Here is a 19,100-nt window from a genome sequence, read left to right on the forward strand (position 1 = left end):
ACATTACCTTTATGCACATTTTACAGAGCCTTCAATTAAAAATGTTGGACTCTTTAAGGGAGGTAGGTTTCCGTAGTGTAGTGGTTATCACGTTCGCCTCACACGCGAAAGGTCCCCACTTCGAAACTGGGCGGGAACAGTGAATCTCTTTTTCACAATGGTTCAATTGGCATTCTGTTGAGGAGGAACTCAATGCTACCGAAGCTTTGCGGCCAAGAGGCATGAATATAGTCAGCAAAGGTGTATTTGATGCAGAAATGAAAGAGCAGTCACTGTTTGACCTAAACCTAACCCACACTTGTGCCATTTCAAGCCTGCGTGGCTTTCTTCTGAGGAACACGAAAGAAGATATTTGTCAGAGTGGCCCTCTGTTAGGCAGCAGCTCTACGTCACGAAGGCCTTTCTTTACACAGGTGTGAAGACAATTATTAAGCCACACTAGGCAGCAGTAACTGCCACACCGACAGACTCTGTACTTTAAACCAGGCAGTATCAATGAACAGATGGATGGTGCACTCAAAGACAAAATATTTTGTATAACGTTAAAAACAATTATATTAAATAACCTAAAAAAGAGCAAAAAAGTAATGGTCACAGAGCAATCCTTCAGACAACTGGAAAAATGCTTGGTTTGCCACTCAAAAAAAAACTATTTGCAGACTGAAGAGCACAACGCAATCTGTAATTTTATTCGTGCTCCAAGAAGCGTGCGATGAAAAGGTCAGATCCAACCTTGACTGCAGGTTTCCGTACTGTAGAGGTTATCACATTCGCCTTACACGCGAAAGGTCCCCAGCTTGAAACTGGGCGGAAACAGGTGGGGGCTTTTGTTCTTTCTGTGGTGAAATGGCTGTCTGGTAGGCAGGTGGTCCAAGCTGCAAACGCCTTAATTCCGAGATAAGTTAAGGGAAATTATTTGGAAACTCGGCATAGACTGCCACGCCGAATGAACTCTGTCCTGTTGTGTGTGGGATTTACGCAGATTGCCTATTTGCGTTTGGGCACATCATTGTATAGATTATGGCGAAAGAGAACTACTGTGGAAGTAGGGAGTTTCTGTAGTGTAGTGGTCATCACGTTCGCCTAACACGCGAAAGGTCCTCGGTTCGAAACCGAGCAGAAACAGCTGCTTCCTTTTGATGAAAAGTATGAACCCTTTTTAGCCGACTGTGGGCTTTAGAAGACATTACCTTTATGCACATTTTACAGAGCCTTCAATTAAAAATGTTGGACTGTTTGAGGGAGGTAGGTTTCCGTAGTGTAGTGGTTATCACGTTCGCCTCACACGCGAAAGGTCCCCAGTTCGAAACTGGGTGGGAATCTCTCCTGGGAATTACGCAGATTGCCTATTTGCGGTTGGGCACATCATTGTATAGATTATGGCGAAAGAGAACTAGTGTGGAAGTGGGTAGTTTCTGTAGTGTAGTGGTCATCACATTCGCCTAACACGCGAAAGGTCCTCGTTTCGAAACCGAGCAGAAACAGCTGCTTCCTTTTGATGAAAAGTATGAACCCTTTTTAGCCGACTGTGGGCTTTAGAAGACATTACCTTTATGCACATTTTACAGAGCCTTCAATTAAAAATGTTGGACTGTTTGGAGAGGTAGGTAGGTTTCCGTAGTGTAGTGGTTATCACGTTCGCCTCACACGCGAAAGATCCACAGTTCGAAACTGGGCGGGAACAGTGAATCTCTTTTTCACAATGGTTCAATTGGCATTCTGTTGAGGAGGAACTCAATGCTACCGAAGCTTTGCGGCCAAGAGGCATGAATATAGTCAGCAAAGGTGTAGTTGATGCAGAAATGAAAGAGCAGTCACTGTTTGACCTAAACCTAACCCACACTCGTGCCATTTCAAGCCTGCGTGGCTTTCTTCTGAGGAACACGAAAGAAGATATTTGTCAGAGTGGCCCTCTGTTAGGCAGCAGCTCTACGTCACGAAGGTCTTTCTTTACACAGGTGTGAAGACAATTATTAAGCCACACTAGGCAGCAGTAACTGCCACACCGACAGACTCTGTACTTTAAACCAGGCAGTTTCAATGAACAGATGGATGGTGCACTCAAAGACAAAATATTTCGTATAACGTTAAAAACAATTAAATTAAATAACCTAAAAAAGAGCAAAAAAGTAATGGTCACAGAGAAATCCTTCAGACAACTGGAAAAATGCTTGGTTTGCCACTAAAAAAAAAGCTATTTGCAGACTGAAGAGCACAACGCAATCTGTAATTTTATACGTGCTCCAAGAAGCGTGCGATGAAAAGGTCAGATCCAACCTTGACTGGGGGTTTCCGTAGTGTAGAGGTTATCACATTCGCCTTACACGCGAAAGTTCCCCAGCTCGAAACTGGGCGGAAACAGGTGGGGGCTTTTGTTCTTTCTGTGGTGAAATGGCTGTCTGGTAGGCAGGTGGTCCAAGCTGCAAACGCCTTAATTCCAAGGTAAGTTAAGGGAAATTATTTGGAAACTCGGCATAGACTGCCACGCCGAATGAACTCTGTCCTGTTGTGTGTGGGATTTACGCAGATTGCCTATTTGCGTTTGGGCACATCATTGTATAGATTATGGCGAAAGAGAACTAGTGTGGAAGTGGGGAGTTTCTGTAGTGTAGTGGTCATCACGTTCGCCTAACACGCAAAGGTCCTCGGTTCGAAACCGAGCAGAAACAGCTGCTTCCTTTTGATGAAAAGTATGAACCCTTTTTAGCCGACTGTGGGCTTTAAAAGACATTACCTTTATGCACATTTTACAGAGCCTTCAATAAAAAATGTTGGACTGTTTGAGTGAGGTAGGTAGGTTTCCGTAGTGTAGTGGTTATCACGTTCTCCTCACACGCGAAAGGTCCCCAGTTCGAAACTGGGCGGAAACAGGTGGGGGCTTTTGTTCTTTCTTTGGTGAAATGGCTGTCTGGTAGGCAGGTGGTCCAAGCTGCAAACGCCTTAATTCCGAAGTAAGTTAAGGGAAATTATTTGGAAACTCGGCATAGACTGCCACGCCGAATGAACTCTGTCCTGTTGTGTGTGGGATTTACGCAGATTGCCTATTTGCGTTTGGGCACATCATTGTATAGATTATGGCGAAAGAGAACTAGTGTGGAAGTGGGGAGTTTCTGTAGTGTAGTGGTCATCACGTTCGCCTAACACGCGAAAGATCCTCGGTTTGAAACCGAGCAGCAACAGCTGCTTCCTTTTGATGAAAAGTATGAACCCATTTTAGCCGACTGTGGGCTTTAGAAGACATTACCTTCATGCACATTTTACAGAGCCTTCAATTAAAAATGTTGCACTGTTTGAGGGAGGTAGGTTTCCGTAGTGTAGTGGTTATCACGTTCGCCTCACACGCGAAAGGTCCCCAGTTCGAAACTGGGCGGGAACAGTGAATCTCTTTTTCACAATGGTTCAATTGGCATTCTGTTGAGGAGGAACTCAACGCTACCGAAGCTTTGCGGCCAAGAGGCATGAATATAGTTAGCAAAGGTGTAGTTGATGCAGAAATGAAAGAGCAGTCACTGTTTGACCTAAAACTAACCCACACTCGTGCCATTTCAAGCCTGCGTGGCTTTCTTCTGAGGAACACGAAAGAAGATATTTGTCAGAGTGGCCCTCTGTTAGGCAGCAGCTCTACGTCACGAAGGCCTTTCTTTACACAGGTGTGAAGACAATTATTAAGCCACACTAGGCAGCAGTAACTGCCACACCGACAGACTCTGTACTTTAAACCAGGCATTTTCAATGAACAGATGGATGGTGCACTCAAAGACAAAATATTTCGTATAACGTTAAAAACAATTATATTAAATAACCTAAAAAAGAGCAAAAAAGTAATGGTCACAGAGCAATCCTTCAGACAACTGGAAAAATGCTTGGTTTGCCACTCAAAAAAAAACTATTTGCAGACTGAAGAGCACAACGCAATCTGTAATTTTATTCGTGCTCCAAGAAGCGTGCGATGAAAAGGTCAGATCCAACCTTGACTGCAGGTTTCCGTAGTGTAGAGGTTATCACATTCGCCTTACACGCGAAAGGTCCCCAGCTTGAAACTGGGCGGAAACAGGTGGGGGCTTTTGTTCTTTCTGTGGTGAAATGGCTGTCTGGTAGGCAGGTGGTCCAAGCTGCAAACGCCTTAATTCCGAGATAAGTTAAGGGAAATTATTTGGAAACTCGGCGTAGACTGCCACGCCGAATGAACTCTGTCCTGTTGTGTGTGGGATTTACGCAGATTGCCTATTTGCGTTTTCGGCACATCATTGTATAGATTATGGCGAAAGAGAACTACTGTGGAAGTAGGGAGTTTCTGTAGTGTAGTGGTCATCATGTTCGCCTAACACGCGAAAGGTCCTTGGTTTGAAACCGAGCAGAAACAGCTGCTTCCTTTTGATGAAAAGTATGAACCCTTTTTAGCCGACTGTGGGCTTTAGAAGACATTACCTTTATGCACATTTTACAGAGACTTCAATTAAAAATGTTGGACTGTTTTAGAGGTAGGTAGGTTTCCGTAGTGTAGTGGTTATCACGTTGGCCTCACACGTGAAAGGTCCCCAGTTTGAAACTGGGCGGGAACAGTGAATCTCTTTTTCACAATGGTTCAATTGGCATTCTGTTGAGGAGGAACTCAATGCTACCGAAGCTTTGCGGCCAAGAGGCATGAATATAGTCAGCAAAGGTGTAGTTGATGCAGAAATGAAAGAGCAGTCACTGTTTGACCTAAACCTAACCCACACTCGTGCCATTTCAAGCCTGCGTGGCTTTCTTCTGAGGAACACGAAAGAAGATATTTGTCAGAGTGGCCCTCTGTTAGGCAGCAGCTCTACGTCACGAAGGCCTTTCTTTACACAGTTGTGAAGACAATTATTTAGCCACACTAGGCAGCAGTAACTGCCACACCGACAGACTCTGTACTTTAAACCAGGCAGTTTCAATGAACAGATGGATGGTGCACTCAAAGACAAAATATTTCGTATAACGTTAAAAACAATTAAATTAAATAACCTAAAAAAGAGCAAAAAAGTAATGGTCACAGAGAAATCCTTCAGACAACTGGAAAAATGCTTGGTTTGCCACTAAAAAAAAAGCTATTTGCAGACTGAAGAGCACAACGCAATCTGTAATTTTATACGTGCTCCAAGAAGCGTGCGATGAAAAGGTCAGATCCAACCTTGACTGCAGGTTTCCGTAGTGTAGAGGTTATCACATTCGCCTTACACGCGAAAGGTCCCCAGCTCGAAACTGGGCGGAAACAGGTGGGGGCTTTTGTTCTTTCTGTGGTGAAATGGCTGTCTGGTAGGCAGGTGGTCCAAGCTGCAAACGCCTTATTTCCGAGATAAGTTAAGGGAAATTATTTGGAAACTCGGCATAGACTGCCACGCCGAATGAACTCTGTCCTGTTGTGTGTGGGATTTACGCAGATTGCCTATTTGCGTTTGGGCACATCATTGTATAGATTATGGCGAAAGAGAACTAGTGTGGAAGTGGGGAGTTTCTGTAGTGTAGTGGTCATCACGTTCGCCTAACACGCGAAAGATCCTCGGTTTGAAACCGAGCAGAAACAGCTGCTTCCTTTTGATGAAAAGTATGAACCCATTTTAGCCGACTGTGGGCTTTAGAAGACATTACCTTCATGCACATTTTACAGAGCCTTCAATTAAAATGTTGCACTGTTTGAGGGAGGTAGGCTTCCGTAGTGTAGTGGTTATCACGTTCGCCTCACACGCGAAAGGTCCCCAGTTCGAAACTGGGCGGGAACAGTGAATCTCTTTTTCACAATGGTTCAATTGGCATTCTGTTGAGGAGGAACTCAACGCTACCGAAGCTTTGCAGCCAAGAGGCATGAATATAGTTAGCAAAGGTGTAGTTGATGCAGAAATGAAAGAGCAGTCACTGTTTGACCTAAAACTAACCCACACTCGTGCCATTTCAAGCCTGCGTGGCTTTCTTCTGAGGAACACGAAAGAAGATATTTGTCAGAGTGGCCCTCTGTTAGGCAGCAGCTCTACGTCACGAAGGCCTTTCTTTACACAGGTGTGAAGACAATTATTAAGCCACACTAGGCAGCAGTAACTGCCACACCGACAGACTCTGTACTTTAAACCAGGCATTTTCAATGAACAGATGGATGGTGCACTCAAAGACAAAATATTTCGTATAACGTTAAAAACAATTATATTAAATAACCTAAAAAAGAGCAAAAAAGTAATGGTCACAGAGCAATCCTTCAGACAACTGGAAAAATGCTTGGTTTGCCACTCAAAAAAAAACTATTTGCAGACTGAAGAGCACAACGCAATCTGTAATTTTATTCGTGCTCCAAGAAGCGTGCGATGAAAAGGTCAGATCCAACCTTGACTGCAGGTTTCCGTAGTGTAGAGGTTATCACATTCGCCTTACACGCGAAAGGTCCCCAGCTTGAAACTGGGCGGAAACAGGTGGGGGCTTTTGTTCTTTCTGTGGTGAAATGGCTGTCTGGTAGGCAGGTGGTCCAAGCTGCAAACGCCTTAATTCCGAGATAAGTTAAGGGAAATTATTTGGAAACTCGGCGTAGACTGCCACGCCGAATGAACTCTGTCCTGTTGTGTGTGGGATTTACGCAGATTGCCTATTTGCGTTTTCGGCACATCATTGTATAGATTATGGCGAAAGAGAACTACTGTGGAAGTAGGGAGTTTCTGTAGTGTAGTGGTCATCATGTTCGCCTAACACGCGAAAGGTCCTTGGTTTGAAACCGAGCAGAAACAGCTGCTTCCTTTTGATGAAAAGTATGAACCCTTTTTAGCCGACTGTGGGCTTTAGAAGACATTACCTTTATGCACATTTTACAGAGACTTCAATTAAAAATGTTGGACTGTTTTAGAGGTAGGTAGGTTTCCGTAGTGTAGTGGTTATCACGTTGGCCTCACACGTGAAAGGTCCCCAGTTTGAAACTGGGCGGGAACAGTGAATCTCTTTTTCACAATGGTTCAATTGGCATTCTGTTGAGGAGGAACTCAATGCTACCGAAGCTTTGCGGCCAAGAGGCATGAATATAGTCAGCAAAGGTGTAGTTGATGCAGAAATGAAAGAGCAGTCACTGTTTGACTTAAACCTAACCCACACTCGTGCCATTTCAAGCCTGCGTGGCTTTCTTCTGAGGAACACGAAAGAAGATATTTGTCAGAGTGGCCCTCTGTTAGGCAGCAGCTCTACGTCACGAAGGCCTTTCTTTACACAGTTGTGAAGACAATTATTTAGCCACACTAGGCAGCAGTAACTGCCACACCGACAGACTCTGTACTTTAAACCAGGCAGTTTCAATGAACAGATGGATGGTGCACTCAAAGACAAAATATTTCGTATAACGTTAAAAACAATTAAATTAAATAACCTAAAAAAGAGCAAAAAAGTAATGGTCACAGAGAAATCCTTCAGACAACTGGAAAAATGCTTGGTTTGCCACTAAAAAAAAAGCTATTTGCAGACTGAAGAGCACAACGCAATCTGTAATTTTATACGTGCTCCAAGAAGCGTGCGATGAAAAGGTCATATCCAACCATGACTGCAGGTTTCCGTAGTGTAGAGGTTATCACATTCGCCTTACACGCGAAAGGTCCCCAGCTCGAAACTGGGCGGAAACAGGTGGGGGCTTTTGTTCTTTCTGTGGTGAAATGGCTGTCTGGTAGGCAGGTGGTCCAAGCTGCAAACGCCTTATTTCCGAGATAAGTTAAGGGAAATTATTTGGAAACTCGGCGTAGACTGCCACGCCGAATGAACTCTGTCCTGTTGTGTGTGGGATTTACGCAGATTGCCTATTTGAGTTTGGGCACATCATTGTATAGATTATGGCGAAAGAGAACTACTGTGGAAGTAGGGAGTTTCTGTAGTGTAGTGGTCATCACGTTCGCCTAACACGCGAAAGGTCTTCGGTTCGAAACTGAGCAGAAACAGCTGCTTCTTTTTGATGAAAAGTATGAACCCTTTTTAGCCGACTGTGGGCTTTAGAAGACATTACCTTTATGCACATTTTACAGAGCCTTCAATTAAAAATGTTGGACTGTTTGAGGGAGGTAGGTTTCCGTAGTGTAGTGGTTATCACGTTCGCCTCACACGCGAAAGGTCCCCAGTTCGAAACTGGGTGGGAACCTCCCAGTGAATCTCTCCTGGGAATTACGCAGATTGCCTATTTGCGTTTGGGCACATCATTGTATAGATTATGGCGAAAGAGAACTAGTGTGAAAGTGGGGAGTTTCTGTAGTGTAGTGGTCATCACATTCACCTAACACGCGAAAGGTCCTCGTTTCGAAACCGAGCAGAAACAGCTGCTTCCTTTTGATGAAAAGTATGAACCCTTTTTAGCCGACTGTGGGCTTTAGAAGACATTACCTTTATGCACATTTTACAGAGCCTTCAATTAAAAATGTTGGACTGTTTGAGGGAGGTAGGTAGGTAGGTAGGTAGGTAGGTTTCCGTAGTGTAGTGGTTATCACGTTCTCCTCACACGCGAAAGGTCACCAGCTCGAAACTGGGTGGAAACAGGTGGGGGCTTTTGTTCTTTCTTTGGTGAAATGGCTGTCTGGTAGGCAGGTGGTCCAAGCTGCAAACGCCTTAATTCCGAGGTAAGTTAAGGGAAATTATTTGGAAACTCGGCATAGACTGCCACGCCGAATAAACTCTGTCCTGTTGTGTGTGGGATTTACGCAGATTGCCTATTTGCGTTTGGGCACATCATTGTATAGATTATGGCGAAAGAGAACTAGTGGGTGGTTTCTGTAGTGTAGTGGTCATCACGTTCGCCTAACACGCGAAAGGTCCTCGGTTCGAAACTAAGCAGAAACAGCTGCTTACTTTTGATGAAAAGTATGAACCCTTTTTAGCCAACTGTGGGCTTTAGAAGACATTACCTTTATGCACATTTTACAGAGCCTTCAATTAAAAATGTTGGACTGTTTGAGGGAGGTAGGTAGGTAGGTAGGTTTCCGTAGTGTAGTGGTTCTCACGTTCTCCTCACACGCGAAAGGTTCCCAGTTTGAAACTGGGCGGAAACAGGTGGGAGCTTTTGTTCTTTCTTTGGTGAAATGGCTGTCTGGTAGGCAGGTTGTCCAAGCTGCAAACGCCTTAATTCCGAGGTAAGTTAAGGGAAATTATTTGGAAACTCGGCATAGACTGCCACGCCGAATGAACTCTGTCCTGTTGTGTGTGGGATTTAGGCAGATTGCCTATTTGCGTTTGGGCACATCATTGTATAGATTATGGCGAAAGAGAACTAGTGTGCAAGTGGGGAGTTTCTGTAGTGTAGTGGTCATCACGTTGGCCTAACACGCGAAAGGTCCTCGGTTCCAAACCGAGCAGAAACAGCTGCTTCCTTTTGATGATATGAACCCTTTTTAGCCGACTGTGGGCTTTAGAAGACATTACCTTTATGCACATTTTACAGAGCCTTCAATTAAAAATGTTGGACTGTTTGAGGGATGTAGGTAGGCTTCCGTAGTGTAGTGGTTATCACGTTCGCCTCACAAGCAAAAGATCCCCAGTTTGAAACTGGGCGGGAACAGTGAATCTCTTTTTCACAATGGTTCAATTGGCATTCTTTTGAGGAGGAACTCAACGCTACCGAAGCTTTGCGGCCAAGAGGCATGAATATAGTTAGCAAAGGTGTAGTTGATGCAGAAATGAAAGAGCAGTCACTGTTTGACCTAAACCTAACCCACACTCGTGCCATTTTAAGCCTGCGTGGCTTTCTTTTGAGGAACACGAACGAAGAAATTTGTCAGAGTGGCCCTCTGTTAGGCAGCAGCTCTACGTCACGAAGGCCTTTCTTTACACAGGTGTGAAGACAATTATTAAGCCACACTAGGCAGCAGTAACTGCCACACCGACAGACTCTGTACTTTAAACCAGGCAGTTTCAATGAACAGATGGATGGTGCACTCAAAGACAAAATATTTCGTATAATGTTAAAAACAATTAAATTAAATAACCTAAAAAAGAGCAAAAAAGTAATGGTCACAGAGCAATCCTTCAGACAACTGGAAAAATGCTTGGTTTGCCACTCAAAAAAAAGCTATTTGCAGACTGAAGAGCACAACGCAATCTGTAATTTTATTCGTGCTCCAAGAAGCGTGCGATGAAAAGGTCAGATACAACCTTGACTGCAGGTTTCCGTAGTGTAGAGGTTATCACATTCGCCTTACACGCGAAAGGTCCCCAGCTCGAAACTGGGCGGAAACAGGTGGGGGCTTTTTTTCTTTCTGTGGTGAAATGGCTGTCTGGTAGGCGGGTGGTCCAAGCTGCAAACGCCTTAATTCCGAGGTAAGTTAAGGGAAATTATTTGGAAACTCGGCATAGACTGCCACGCCGAATGAACTCTGTCCTGTTGTGTGTGGGATTTACACAGATTGCCTATTTGCTTTTGGGCACATCATTGTATAGATTATGGCGAAAGAGAACTAATGTGGAAGTGGGGAGTTTCTGTAGTGTAGTGGTCATCACGTTCGCCTAACACGCGAAAGGTCCTCGGTTCGAAACCGAGCAGAAACAGCCGCTTCCTTTTGATTAAAAAAAGTATGAACCCTTTTTAGCCAACTGTGGGCTTTAGAAGACATTACCTTTATGCACATTTTACAGAGCCTTCAATTAAAAATGTTGGACTGTTTGAGGGAGGTAGGTAGGCTTCCGTAGTGTAGTGGTTATCACGTTCGCCTCACAAGCAAAAGGTCCCCAGTTTGAAACTGGGCGGGAACACTGAATCTCTTTTTCACAATGGTTCAATTGGCATTCTTTTGAGGAGGAACTCAACGCTACCGAAGCTTTGCGGCCAAGAGGCATGAATATAGTCAGCAAAGGTGTAGTTGATGCAGAAATGAAAGAGCAGTCACTGTTTGACCTAAACCTAACCCACACTCGTGCCATTTCAAGCCTGCGTGGCTTTCTTCTGAGGAACACGAACGAAGATATTTGTCAGAGTGGCCCTCTGTTAGGCAGCAGCTCTACGTCACGAAGGCCTTTCTTTACACAGGTGTGAAGACAATTATTAAGCCACACTAGGCAGCAGTAACTGCCACACCGACAGACTCTGTACTTTAAACCAGGCAGTTTCAATGAACAGATGGATGGTGCACTCAAAGACAAAATATTTCGTATAATGTTAAAAACAATTAAATTAAATAACCTAAAAAAGAGCAAAAAAGTAATGGTCACAGAGCAATCCTTCAAACAACTGGAAAAATGCTTGGTTTGCCACTCAAAAAAAAGCTATTTGCAGACTGAAGAGCACAACGCAATCTGTAATTTTATTCGTGCTCCAAGAAGCGTGCGATGAAAAGGTCAGATACAACCTTGACTGCAGGTTTCCGTAGTGTAGAGGTTATCACATTCGCCTTACACGCGAAAGGTCCCCAGCTCGAAACTGGGCGGAAACAGGTGGGGGCTTTTTTTCTTTCTGTGGTGAAATGGCTGTCTGGTAGGCAGGTGGTCCGAGCTGCAAACGCCTTAATTCCGAGGTAAGTTAAGGGAAATTATTTGGAAACTCGGCGTAGACTGCCACGCCGAATGAACTCTGTCCTGTTGTGTGTGGGATTTACACAGATTGCCTATTTGCTTTTGGGCACATCATTGTATAGATTATGGCGAAAGAGAACTAGTGTGGAAGTGGGGAGTTTCTGTAGTGCAGTGGTCATCACGTTCGCCTAACACGCGAAAGGTCCTCTGTTTGAAACCGAGCAGAAACAGCCGCTTCCTTTTGATGAAAAGTATGAACCCTTTTTAGCCGACTGTGGGCTTTAGAAGACATTACCTTTATGCACATTTTACAGAGCCTTCAATTAAAAATGTTGGACTGTTTGAGAGAGGTAGGTAGGTTTCCGTAGCGTAGTGGTTATCACGTTCGCCTCACACGCGAAAGGTCCCCAGTTTGAAACTGGGTGGGAACAGTGAATCTCTTTTTCACAATGGTTCAATTGGCATTCTGTAGAGGAGGAACTCAACGCTACCGAAGCTTTCGGCTTTTTTCATGCCAAGAGGCATGAATATAGTCAGCAAAGGTGTAGTTGATGCAGAAATGAAAGAGCAGTCACTGTTCGACCTAAACCTAACCCACACTCGTGCCATTTCAAGCCTGCATGGCTTTCTTCTGAGGAACACGAAAGAAGATATTTGTCAGAGTGGCCCTCTGTTAGGCAGCAACTCTATGTCACGAAGGCCTTTCTTTACACAGGTGTAAAGACAATTATTAAGCCACACTAGGCAGCAGTAACTGCCACACCGACAGACTCTGTACTTTAAACCAGGCAGTTTCAATGAACAGATGGATGGTGCACTCAAAGACAAAATATTTCGTATAACGTTAAAAACAATTAAATTAAATAACTTAATAAAGAGCAAAAAAGTAATGGTCACAGAGCAATCCTTCAGACAACTGGAAAAATGCTTGGTTTGCCACTCAAAAAAAAGCTATTTGCAGACTGAAGAGCACAACGCAATCTGTAATTTTATTCGTGCTCCAAGAAGCGTGCGATGAAAAGGTCAGATCCAACCTTCACTGCAGGTTTCCGTAGTGTAGAGGTTATCACATTCGACTTACATGCGAAAGGTCCCCAGCTCGAAACAGGTGGGGGCTTTTTTTCTTTCTGTGGTGAAATGGCTGGTTGGTAGGCAGGTGGTCCAAGCTGCAAACGCCTTAATTCCTAGGTAAGTTAAGGGAAATTATTTGGAAACTCGGCGTAGACTGCCACGCCGAATGAACTCTGTCCTGTTGTGTGTGGGATTTACACAGATTGCCTATTTGCCTATTTGAGAACTAGTGAGGAAGTGGGGAGTTTCTGTAGTGTAGTGGTCATCACGTTCGCCTTACACGCGAAAGGACCTTGGTTCGAAACCGAGCAGAAACAGCTGCTTCCTTTTGATGAAAAGTATGAACCCTTTTTAGCCGACTGTGGGCTTTAGAAGACATTACCTTAATGCACATTTTACAGAGCCTTCAATTAAAAATGTTGGACTGTTTGAGGGAGGTAGGTTTCCGTAGTGTAGTGGTTATCACGGTCGCCTCACACGCGATAGGTCCCCAGTTCGAAACAGGGCGGGAACAGTGAATCTCTTTTTCACAATGGTTTAATTGGCATTCTGTTGAGGAGGAACTCAACGCTACCAAAGCTTTGCGGCCAAGAGGCATGAATATAGTCAGCAAAGGTGTAGTTGATGCAGAAATGAAAGAGCAGTCACTCTTTGACCTAAACCTAACCCACACTCGTGCCATTTCAAGCCTGCGTGGCTTTCTTCTGAGGAACACGAAAGAAGATATTTGTCAGAGTGGCCCTCTGTTAGGCAGCAGCTCTACGTCACGAAGGCCTTTCTTTACACAGGTGTGAAGACAATTATTAAGCCACACTAGGCAGCAGTAACTGCCACACCAACAGACTCTGTACTTTAAACCAGGCAGTTTCAATGAACAGATGGATGGTGCACTCAACGACAAAATATTTCGTATAACGTTAAAAACAATTAAATTAAATAATCTAAAAAAGAGCAAAAAAGTAATGGTCACAGAGCAATCCTTCAGACAACTGGAAAAATGCTTGGTTTGCCACTCAAAAAAAAGCTATTTGCAGACTGAAGAGCACAACGCAATCTGTAATTTTATTCGTGCTCCAAGAAGCGTGCGATGAAAAGGTCAGATCCAACCTTTACTGCAGGTTTCCGTAGTGTAGAGGTTATCACATTCGCCTTACACGCGAAAGGTCCCCAGCTCGAAACTGGGCGGAAACAGGTGGGGGCTTTTGTTCTTTCTGTGGTGAAATGGCTGTCTGGTAGGCAGGTGGTCCAAGCTGCAAACGCCTTAATTCCGAGGTAAGTTAAGGGAAATTATTTGGAAACTCGGCATAGACTGCCACGCCGAATGAACTCTGTCCTGTTGTGTGTGGGATTTACGCAGATTGCCTATTTGCGTTTGGGCACATCATTGTATAGATTATGGCGAAAGAGAACTAGTGGGGAGTTTCTGTAGTGTAGTGGTCATCACGTTCGCCTAACACGCGAAAGGTCCTCGGTTCGAAACTAAGCAGAAACAGCTGCTTACTTTTGATGAAAAGTATGAACCCTTTTTAGCCAACTGTGGGCTTTAGAAGACATTACCTTTATGCACATTTTACAGAGCCTTCAATTAAAAATGTTGGACTGTTTGAGGGAGGTAGGTAGGTAGGTAGGTAGGTTTCCGTAGTGTAGTGGTTCTCACGTTCTCCTCACACGCGAAAGGTTCCCAGTTCGAAACTGGGCGGAAACAGGTGGGGGCTTTTGTTCTTTCTTTGGTGAAATGGCTGTCTGGTAGGCAGGTTGTCCAAGCTGCAAACGCCTTAATTCCGAGGTAAGTTAAGGGAAATTATTTGGAAACTCGGCATAGACTGCCACGCCGAATGAACTCTGTCCTGTTGTGTGTGGGATTTACGCAGATTGCCTATTTGCGTTTGGGCACATCATTGTATAGATTATGGCGAAAGAGAACTAGTGTGCAAGTGGGGAGTTTCTGTAGTGTAGTGGTCATCACGTTCGCCTAACACGCGAAAGGTCCTCGGTTCCAAACCGAGCAGAAACAGCTGCTTCCTTTTGATGATATGAACCCTTTTTAGCCGACTGTGGGCTTTAGAAGACATTACCTTTATGCACATTTTACAGAGCCTTCAATTAAAAATGTTGGACTGTTTGAGGGAGGTAGGTTTCCGTAGTGTAGTGGTTATCACGTTCGCCTCACAAGCAAAAGGTCCCCAGTTTGAAACTGGGCGGGAACACTGAATCTCTTTTTCACAATGGTTCAATTGGCATTCTTTTGAGGAGGAACTCAACGCTACCGAAGCTTTGCGGCCAAGAGGCATGAATATAGTCAGCAAAGGTGTAGTTGATGCAGAAATGAAAGAGCAGTCACTGTTTGACCTAAACCTAACCCACACTCGTGCCATTTTAAGCCTGCGTGGCTTTCTTCTGAGGAACACGAACGAAGATATTTGTCAGAGTGGCCCTCTGTTAGGCAGCAGCTCTACGTCACGAAGGCCTTTCTTTACACAGGTGTGAAGACAATTATTAAGCCACACTAGGCAGCAGTAACTGCCACACCGACAGACTCTGTACTTTAAACCAGGCAGTTTCAATGAACAGATGGATGGTGCACTCAAAGACAAAATATTTCGTATAATGTTAAATACAATTAAACTAAATAACCTAAAAAAGAGCAAAAAAGTAATGGTCACAGAGCAATCCTTCAAACAACTGGAAAAATGCTTGGTTTGCCACTCAAAAAAAAGCTATTTGCAGACTGAAGAGCACAACGCAATCTGTAATTTTATTCGTGCTCCAAGAAGCGTGTGATGAAAAGGTCAGATACAACCTTGACTGCAGGTTTCCGTAGTGTAGAGGTTATCACATTCGCCTTACACGCGAAAGGTCCCCAGCTCGAAACTGGGCGGAAACAGGTGGGGGCTTTTTTTCTTTCTGTGGTGAAATGGCTGTCTGGTAGGCAGGTGGTCCAAGCTGCAAACGCCTTAATTCCGAGGTAAGTTAAGGGAAATTATTTGGAAACTCGGCGTAGACTGCCACGCCGAATAAACTCTGTCCTGTTGTGTGTGGGATTTACACAGATTGCCTATTTGCTTTTGGGCACATCATTGTATAGATTATGGCGAAAGAGAACTAGTGTGGAAGTGGGGAGTTTCTGTAGTGTAGTGGTCATCACGTTCGCCTAACACGCGAAAGGTCCTCGGTTCGAAACCGAGCAGAAACAGCCGCTTCCTTTTGATGAAAATTATGAACCCTTTTTAGCCGACTGTGGGCTTTAGAAGACATTACCTTTATGCACATTTTACAGAGCCTTCAATTAAAAATGTTGGACTGTTTGAGGGAGGTAGGTAGGCTTCCGTAGTGTAGTGGTCATCACGTTCGCCTCACAAGCAAAAGGTCCCCAGTTTGAAACTGGGCGGGAACACTGAATCTCTTTTTCACAATGGTTCAATTGGCATTCTTTTGAGGAGGAACTCAACGCTACCGAAGCTTTGCGGCCAAGAGGCATGAATATAGTCAGCAAAGGTGTAGTTGATGCAGAAATGAAAGAGCAGTCACTGTTTGACCTAAACCTAACCCACACTCGTGCCATTTCAAGCCTGCGTGGCTTTCTTCTGAGGAACACGAACGAAGATATTTGTCAGAGTGGCCCTCTGTTAGGCAGCAGCTTTACGTCACGAAGGCCTTTCTTTACACAGGTGTGAAGACAATTATTAAGCCACACTAGGCAGCAGTAACTGCCACACCGACAGACTCTGTACTTTAAACCAGGCAGTTTCAATGAACAGATGGATGGTGCACTCAAAGACAAAATATTTCGTATAATGTTAAAAACAATTAAATTAAATAACCTAAAAAAGAGCAAAAAAGTAATGGTCACAGAGCAATCCGTCAAACAACTGGAAAAATGCTTGGTTTGCCACTCAAAAAAAAGCTATTTGCAGACTGAAGAGCACAACGCAATCTGTAATTTTATTCGTGCTCCAAGAAGCGTGCGATGAAAAGGTCAGATACAACCTTGACTGCAGGTTTCCGTAGTGTAGAGGTTATCACATTCGCCTTACACGCGAAAGGTCCCCAGCTTGAAACTGGGCGGAAACAGGTGGGGGCTTTTTTTCTTTCTGTGGTGAAATGGCTGTCTGGTAGGCAGGTGGTCCAAGCTGCAAACGCCTTAATTCCGAGGTAAGTTAAGGGAAATTATTTGGAAACTCGGCGTAGACTGCCACGCCGAATGAACTCTGTCCTGTTGTGTGTGGGATTTACACAGATTGCCTATTTGCTTTTGGGCACATCATTGTATAGATTATGGCGAAAGAGAACTAGTGTGGAAGTGGGGAGTTTCTGTAGTGTAGTGGTCATCACGTTCGCCTAACACGCGAAAGGTCCTCGGTTCGAAACCGAGCAGAAACAGCTGCTTCCTTTTGATGAAAAGTATGAACCCTTTTTAGCCGACTGTGGGCTTTAGAAGACATTACCTTTATGCACATTTTACAGAGCCTTCAATTAAAAATGTTGGACTGTTTGAGGGATGTAGGTAGGCTTCCGTAGTGTAGTGGTTATCACGTTCGCCTCACAAGCAAAAGATCCCCAGTTTGAAACTGGGCGGGAACAGTGAATCTCTTTTTCACAATGGTTCAATTGGCATTCTTTTGAGGAGGAACTCAACGCTACCGAAGCTTTGCGGCCAAGAGGCATGAATATAGTTAGCAAAGGTGTAGTTGATGCAGAAATGAAAGAGCAGTCACTGTTTGACCTAAACCTAACCCACACTCGTGCCATTTTAAGCCTGCGTGGCTTTCTTCTGAGGAACACGAACGAAGAAATTTGTCAGAGTGGCCCTCTGTTAGGCAGCAGCTCTACGTCACGAAGGCCTTTCTTTACACAGGTGTGAAGACAATTATTAAGCCACACTAGGCAGCAGTAACTGCCACACCGACAGACTCTGTACTTTAAACCAGGCAGTTTCAATGAACAGATGGATGGTGCACTCAAAGACAAAATATTTCGTATAATGTTAAAAACAATTAAATTAAATAACCTAAAAAAGAGCAAAAAAGTAATGGTCACAGAGCAATCCTTCAGACAACTGGAAAAATGCTTGGTTTGCCACTCAAAAAAAAGCTATTTGCAGACTGAAGAGCACAACGCAATCTGTAATTTTATTCGTGCTCCAAGAAGCGTGCGATGAAAAGGTCAGATACAACCTTGACTGCAGGTTTCCATAGTGTAGAAGTTATCACATTCGCCTTACACGCGAAAGGTCCCCAGCTCGAAACTGGGTGGAAACAGGTGGGGGCTTTTTTTCTTTCTGTGGTGAAATGGCTGTCTGGTAGGCAGGTGGTCCAAGCTGCAAACGCCTTAATTCCGAGGTAAGTTAAGGGAAATTATTTGGAAACTCGGCGTAGACTGCCACGCCGAATGAACTCTGTCCTGTTGTGTGTGGGATTTACACAGATTGCCTATTTGCTTTTGGGCACATCATTGTATAGATTATGGCGAAAGAGAACTAGTGTGGAAGTGGGGAGTTTCTGTAGTGTAGTGGTCATCACGTTCGCCTAACACGCGAAAGGTCCTCGTTTCGAAACCGAGCAGAAACAGCTGCTTCCTTTTGATGAAAAGTATGAACCCTTTTTAGCCGACTGTGGGCTTTAGAAGACATTACCTTTATGCACATTTTACAGAGACTTCAATTAAAAATGTTGGACTGTTTTAGAGGTAGGTAGGTAGGTTAGGTAGGTTTCCGTAGTGTAGTGGTTATCACGTTCGCCTCACACGCGAAAGGTCCCCAGTTTGAAACTGGGCGGGAACAGTGAATCTCTTTTTCACAATGGTTCAATTGGCATTCTGTTGAGGAGGAACTCAATGCTACCGAAGCTTTGCGTCCAAGAGGCATGAATATAGTCAGCAAAGGTGTAGTTGATGCAGAAATGAAAGAGCAGTCACTGTTTGACCTAAACCTAACCCACACTCGTGCCATTTCAAGCCTGCGTGGCTTTCTTCTGAGGAACACGAAAGAAGATATTTGTCAGATTGGCCCTCTGTTAGGCAGCAGCTCTACGTCACGAAGGCCTTTCTTTACACAGGTGTGAAGACAATTATTAAGCCACACTAGGCAGCAGTAACTGCCACAACGACAGACTCTGTACTTTAAACCAGGCAGTTTCAATGAACAGATGGATGGTGCACTCAAAGACAAAATATTTCGTATAATGTTAAAAACAATTAAATTAAATAACCTAAAAAAGAGCAAAAAAGTAATGGTCACAGAGCAATCCTTCAAACAACTGGAAAAATGCTTGGTTTGCCACTCAAAAAAAAGCTATTTGCAGACTGAAGAGCACAACGCAATCTGTAATTTTATTCGTGCTCCAAGAAGCGTGCGATGAAAATGTCAGATACAACCTTGACTGCAGGTTTCCGTAGTGTAGAGGTTATCACATTCGCCTTACACGCGAAAGGTCCCCAGCTCGAAACTGGGCGGAAACAGGTGGGGGCTTTTTTTCTTTCTGTGGTGAAATGGCTGTCTGGTAGGCAGGTGGTCCAAGCTGCAAACGCCTTAATTCCGAGGGAAATTATTTGGAAACTCCTGTTGT

At 44.2% G+C, this 19,100-nt stretch overlaps 33 non-coding genes across 33 annotated transcripts; all 33 read left to right on the forward strand.

Moving 5' to 3' along the window:
- The first annotated feature begins 66 nt into the window (after positions 1 to 66).
- trnav-cac (transfer RNA valine (anticodon CAC)) lies at positions 67 to 139 on the forward strand. The gene has a single exon. It is a non-coding gene; the product is annotated as a tRNA-Val (tRNA).
- Positions 140 to 1,052: 913 nt separating this feature from the next.
- On the forward strand, positions 1,053 to 1,125 carry trnav-aac (transfer RNA valine (anticodon AAC)). The gene has a single exon. It is a non-coding gene; the product is annotated as a tRNA-Val (tRNA).
- A 286-nt stretch (positions 1,126 to 1,411) lies between these two features.
- Positions 1,412 to 1,484, forward strand: trnav-aac (transfer RNA valine (anticodon AAC)). The gene has a single exon. It is a non-coding gene; the product is annotated as a tRNA-Val (tRNA).
- Positions 1,485 to 1,611: 127 nt separating this feature from the next.
- On the forward strand, positions 1,612 to 1,684 carry trnav-cac (transfer RNA valine (anticodon CAC)). The gene has a single exon. It is a non-coding gene; the product is annotated as a tRNA-Val (tRNA).
- Positions 1,685 to 2,288: 604 nt separating this feature from the next.
- trnav-uac (transfer RNA valine (anticodon UAC)) lies at positions 2,289 to 2,361 on the forward strand. The gene has a single exon. It is a non-coding gene; the product is annotated as a tRNA-Val (tRNA).
- A 236-nt stretch (positions 2,362 to 2,597) lies between these two features.
- Positions 2,598 to 2,669, forward strand: trnav-aac (transfer RNA valine (anticodon AAC)). The gene has a single exon. It is a non-coding gene; the product is annotated as a tRNA-Val (tRNA).
- A 128-nt stretch (positions 2,670 to 2,797) lies between these two features.
- On the forward strand, positions 2,798 to 2,870 carry trnav-cac (transfer RNA valine (anticodon CAC)). The gene has a single exon. It is a non-coding gene; the product is annotated as a tRNA-Val (tRNA).
- Positions 2,871 to 3,303: 433 nt separating this feature from the next.
- On the forward strand, positions 3,304 to 3,376 carry trnav-cac (transfer RNA valine (anticodon CAC)). Its single transcript has one exon. It is a non-coding gene; the product is annotated as a tRNA-Val (tRNA).
- A 604-nt stretch (positions 3,377 to 3,980) lies between these two features.
- trnav-uac (transfer RNA valine (anticodon UAC)) lies at positions 3,981 to 4,053 on the forward strand. The gene has a single exon. It is a non-coding gene; the product is annotated as a tRNA-Val (tRNA).
- Positions 4,054 to 4,290: 237 nt separating this feature from the next.
- Positions 4,291 to 4,363, forward strand: trnav-aac (transfer RNA valine (anticodon AAC)). Its single transcript has one exon. It is a non-coding gene; the product is annotated as a tRNA-Val (tRNA).
- Positions 4,364 to 5,166: 803 nt separating this feature from the next.
- On the forward strand, positions 5,167 to 5,239 carry trnav-uac (transfer RNA valine (anticodon UAC)). The gene has a single exon. It is a non-coding gene; the product is annotated as a tRNA-Val (tRNA).
- A 236-nt stretch (positions 5,240 to 5,475) lies between these two features.
- trnav-aac (transfer RNA valine (anticodon AAC)) lies at positions 5,476 to 5,548 on the forward strand. The gene has a single exon. It is a non-coding gene; the product is annotated as a tRNA-Val (tRNA).
- A 123-nt stretch (positions 5,549 to 5,671) lies between these two features.
- On the forward strand, positions 5,672 to 5,744 carry trnav-cac (transfer RNA valine (anticodon CAC)). Its single transcript has one exon. It is a non-coding gene; the product is annotated as a tRNA-Val (tRNA).
- A 604-nt stretch (positions 5,745 to 6,348) lies between these two features.
- On the forward strand, positions 6,349 to 6,421 carry trnav-uac (transfer RNA valine (anticodon UAC)). The gene has a single exon. It is a non-coding gene; the product is annotated as a tRNA-Val (tRNA).
- A 237-nt stretch (positions 6,422 to 6,658) lies between these two features.
- trnav-aac (transfer RNA valine (anticodon AAC)) lies at positions 6,659 to 6,731 on the forward strand. The gene has a single exon. It is a non-coding gene; the product is annotated as a tRNA-Val (tRNA).
- An 803-nt stretch (positions 6,732 to 7,534) lies between these two features.
- trnav-uac (transfer RNA valine (anticodon UAC)) lies at positions 7,535 to 7,607 on the forward strand. The gene has a single exon. It is a non-coding gene; the product is annotated as a tRNA-Val (tRNA).
- Positions 7,608 to 7,843: 236 nt separating this feature from the next.
- trnav-aac (transfer RNA valine (anticodon AAC)) lies at positions 7,844 to 7,916 on the forward strand. The gene has a single exon. It is a non-coding gene; the product is annotated as a tRNA-Val (tRNA).
- A 124-nt stretch (positions 7,917 to 8,040) lies between these two features.
- On the forward strand, positions 8,041 to 8,113 carry trnav-cac (transfer RNA valine (anticodon CAC)). Its single transcript has one exon. It is a non-coding gene; the product is annotated as a tRNA-Val (tRNA).
- Positions 8,114 to 9,250: 1,137 nt separating this feature from the next.
- Positions 9,251 to 9,323, forward strand: trnav-aac (transfer RNA valine (anticodon AAC)). The gene has a single exon. It is a non-coding gene; the product is annotated as a tRNA-Val (tRNA).
- Positions 9,324 to 10,124: 801 nt separating this feature from the next.
- Positions 10,125 to 10,197, forward strand: trnav-uac (transfer RNA valine (anticodon UAC)). Its single transcript has one exon. It is a non-coding gene; the product is annotated as a tRNA-Val (tRNA).
- A 236-nt stretch (positions 10,198 to 10,433) lies between these two features.
- Positions 10,434 to 10,506, forward strand: trnav-aac (transfer RNA valine (anticodon AAC)). Its single transcript has one exon. It is a non-coding gene; the product is annotated as a tRNA-Val (tRNA).
- Positions 10,507 to 11,314: 808 nt separating this feature from the next.
- trnav-uac (transfer RNA valine (anticodon UAC)) lies at positions 11,315 to 11,387 on the forward strand. The gene has a single exon. It is a non-coding gene; the product is annotated as a tRNA-Val (tRNA).
- A 1,394-nt stretch (positions 11,388 to 12,781) lies between these two features.
- On the forward strand, positions 12,782 to 12,854 carry trnav-uac (transfer RNA valine (anticodon UAC)). The gene has a single exon. It is a non-coding gene; the product is annotated as a tRNA-Val (tRNA).
- Positions 12,855 to 13,655: 801 nt separating this feature from the next.
- trnav-uac (transfer RNA valine (anticodon UAC)) lies at positions 13,656 to 13,728 on the forward strand. Its single transcript has one exon. It is a non-coding gene; the product is annotated as a tRNA-Val (tRNA).
- Positions 13,729 to 14,478: 750 nt separating this feature from the next.
- Positions 14,479 to 14,551, forward strand: trnav-aac (transfer RNA valine (anticodon AAC)). Its single transcript has one exon. It is a non-coding gene; the product is annotated as a tRNA-Val (tRNA).
- A 120-nt stretch (positions 14,552 to 14,671) lies between these two features.
- On the forward strand, positions 14,672 to 14,744 carry trnav-cac (transfer RNA valine (anticodon CAC)). Its single transcript has one exon. It is a non-coding gene; the product is annotated as a tRNA-Val (tRNA).
- Positions 14,745 to 15,348: 604 nt separating this feature from the next.
- Positions 15,349 to 15,421, forward strand: trnav-uac (transfer RNA valine (anticodon UAC)). Its single transcript has one exon. It is a non-coding gene; the product is annotated as a tRNA-Val (tRNA).
- Positions 15,422 to 15,657: 236 nt separating this feature from the next.
- trnav-aac (transfer RNA valine (anticodon AAC)) lies at positions 15,658 to 15,730 on the forward strand. Its single transcript has one exon. It is a non-coding gene; the product is annotated as a tRNA-Val (tRNA).
- An 805-nt stretch (positions 15,731 to 16,535) lies between these two features.
- trnav-uac (transfer RNA valine (anticodon UAC)) lies at positions 16,536 to 16,608 on the forward strand. The gene has a single exon. It is a non-coding gene; the product is annotated as a tRNA-Val (tRNA).
- Positions 16,609 to 16,844: 236 nt separating this feature from the next.
- trnav-aac (transfer RNA valine (anticodon AAC)) lies at positions 16,845 to 16,917 on the forward strand. The gene has a single exon. It is a non-coding gene; the product is annotated as a tRNA-Val (tRNA).
- A 1,114-nt stretch (positions 16,918 to 18,031) lies between these two features.
- trnav-aac (transfer RNA valine (anticodon AAC)) lies at positions 18,032 to 18,104 on the forward strand. The gene has a single exon. It is a non-coding gene; the product is annotated as a tRNA-Val (tRNA).
- Positions 18,105 to 18,243: 139 nt separating this feature from the next.
- trnav-cac (transfer RNA valine (anticodon CAC)) lies at positions 18,244 to 18,316 on the forward strand. The gene has a single exon. It is a non-coding gene; the product is annotated as a tRNA-Val (tRNA).
- A 604-nt stretch (positions 18,317 to 18,920) lies between these two features.
- Positions 18,921 to 18,993, forward strand: trnav-uac (transfer RNA valine (anticodon UAC)). The gene has a single exon. It is a non-coding gene; the product is annotated as a tRNA-Val (tRNA).
- Positions 18,994 to 19,100: the final 107 nt, after the last annotated feature.

This window comes from Carassius carassius, chromosome 22 (genome assembly GCF_963082965.1).
Source record: "Carassius carassius chromosome 22, fCarCar2.1, whole genome shotgun sequence".
In the NCBI taxonomy this organism is placed as follows: Eukaryota; Metazoa; Chordata; class Actinopteri; order Cypriniformes; family Cyprinidae; genus Carassius; species Carassius carassius.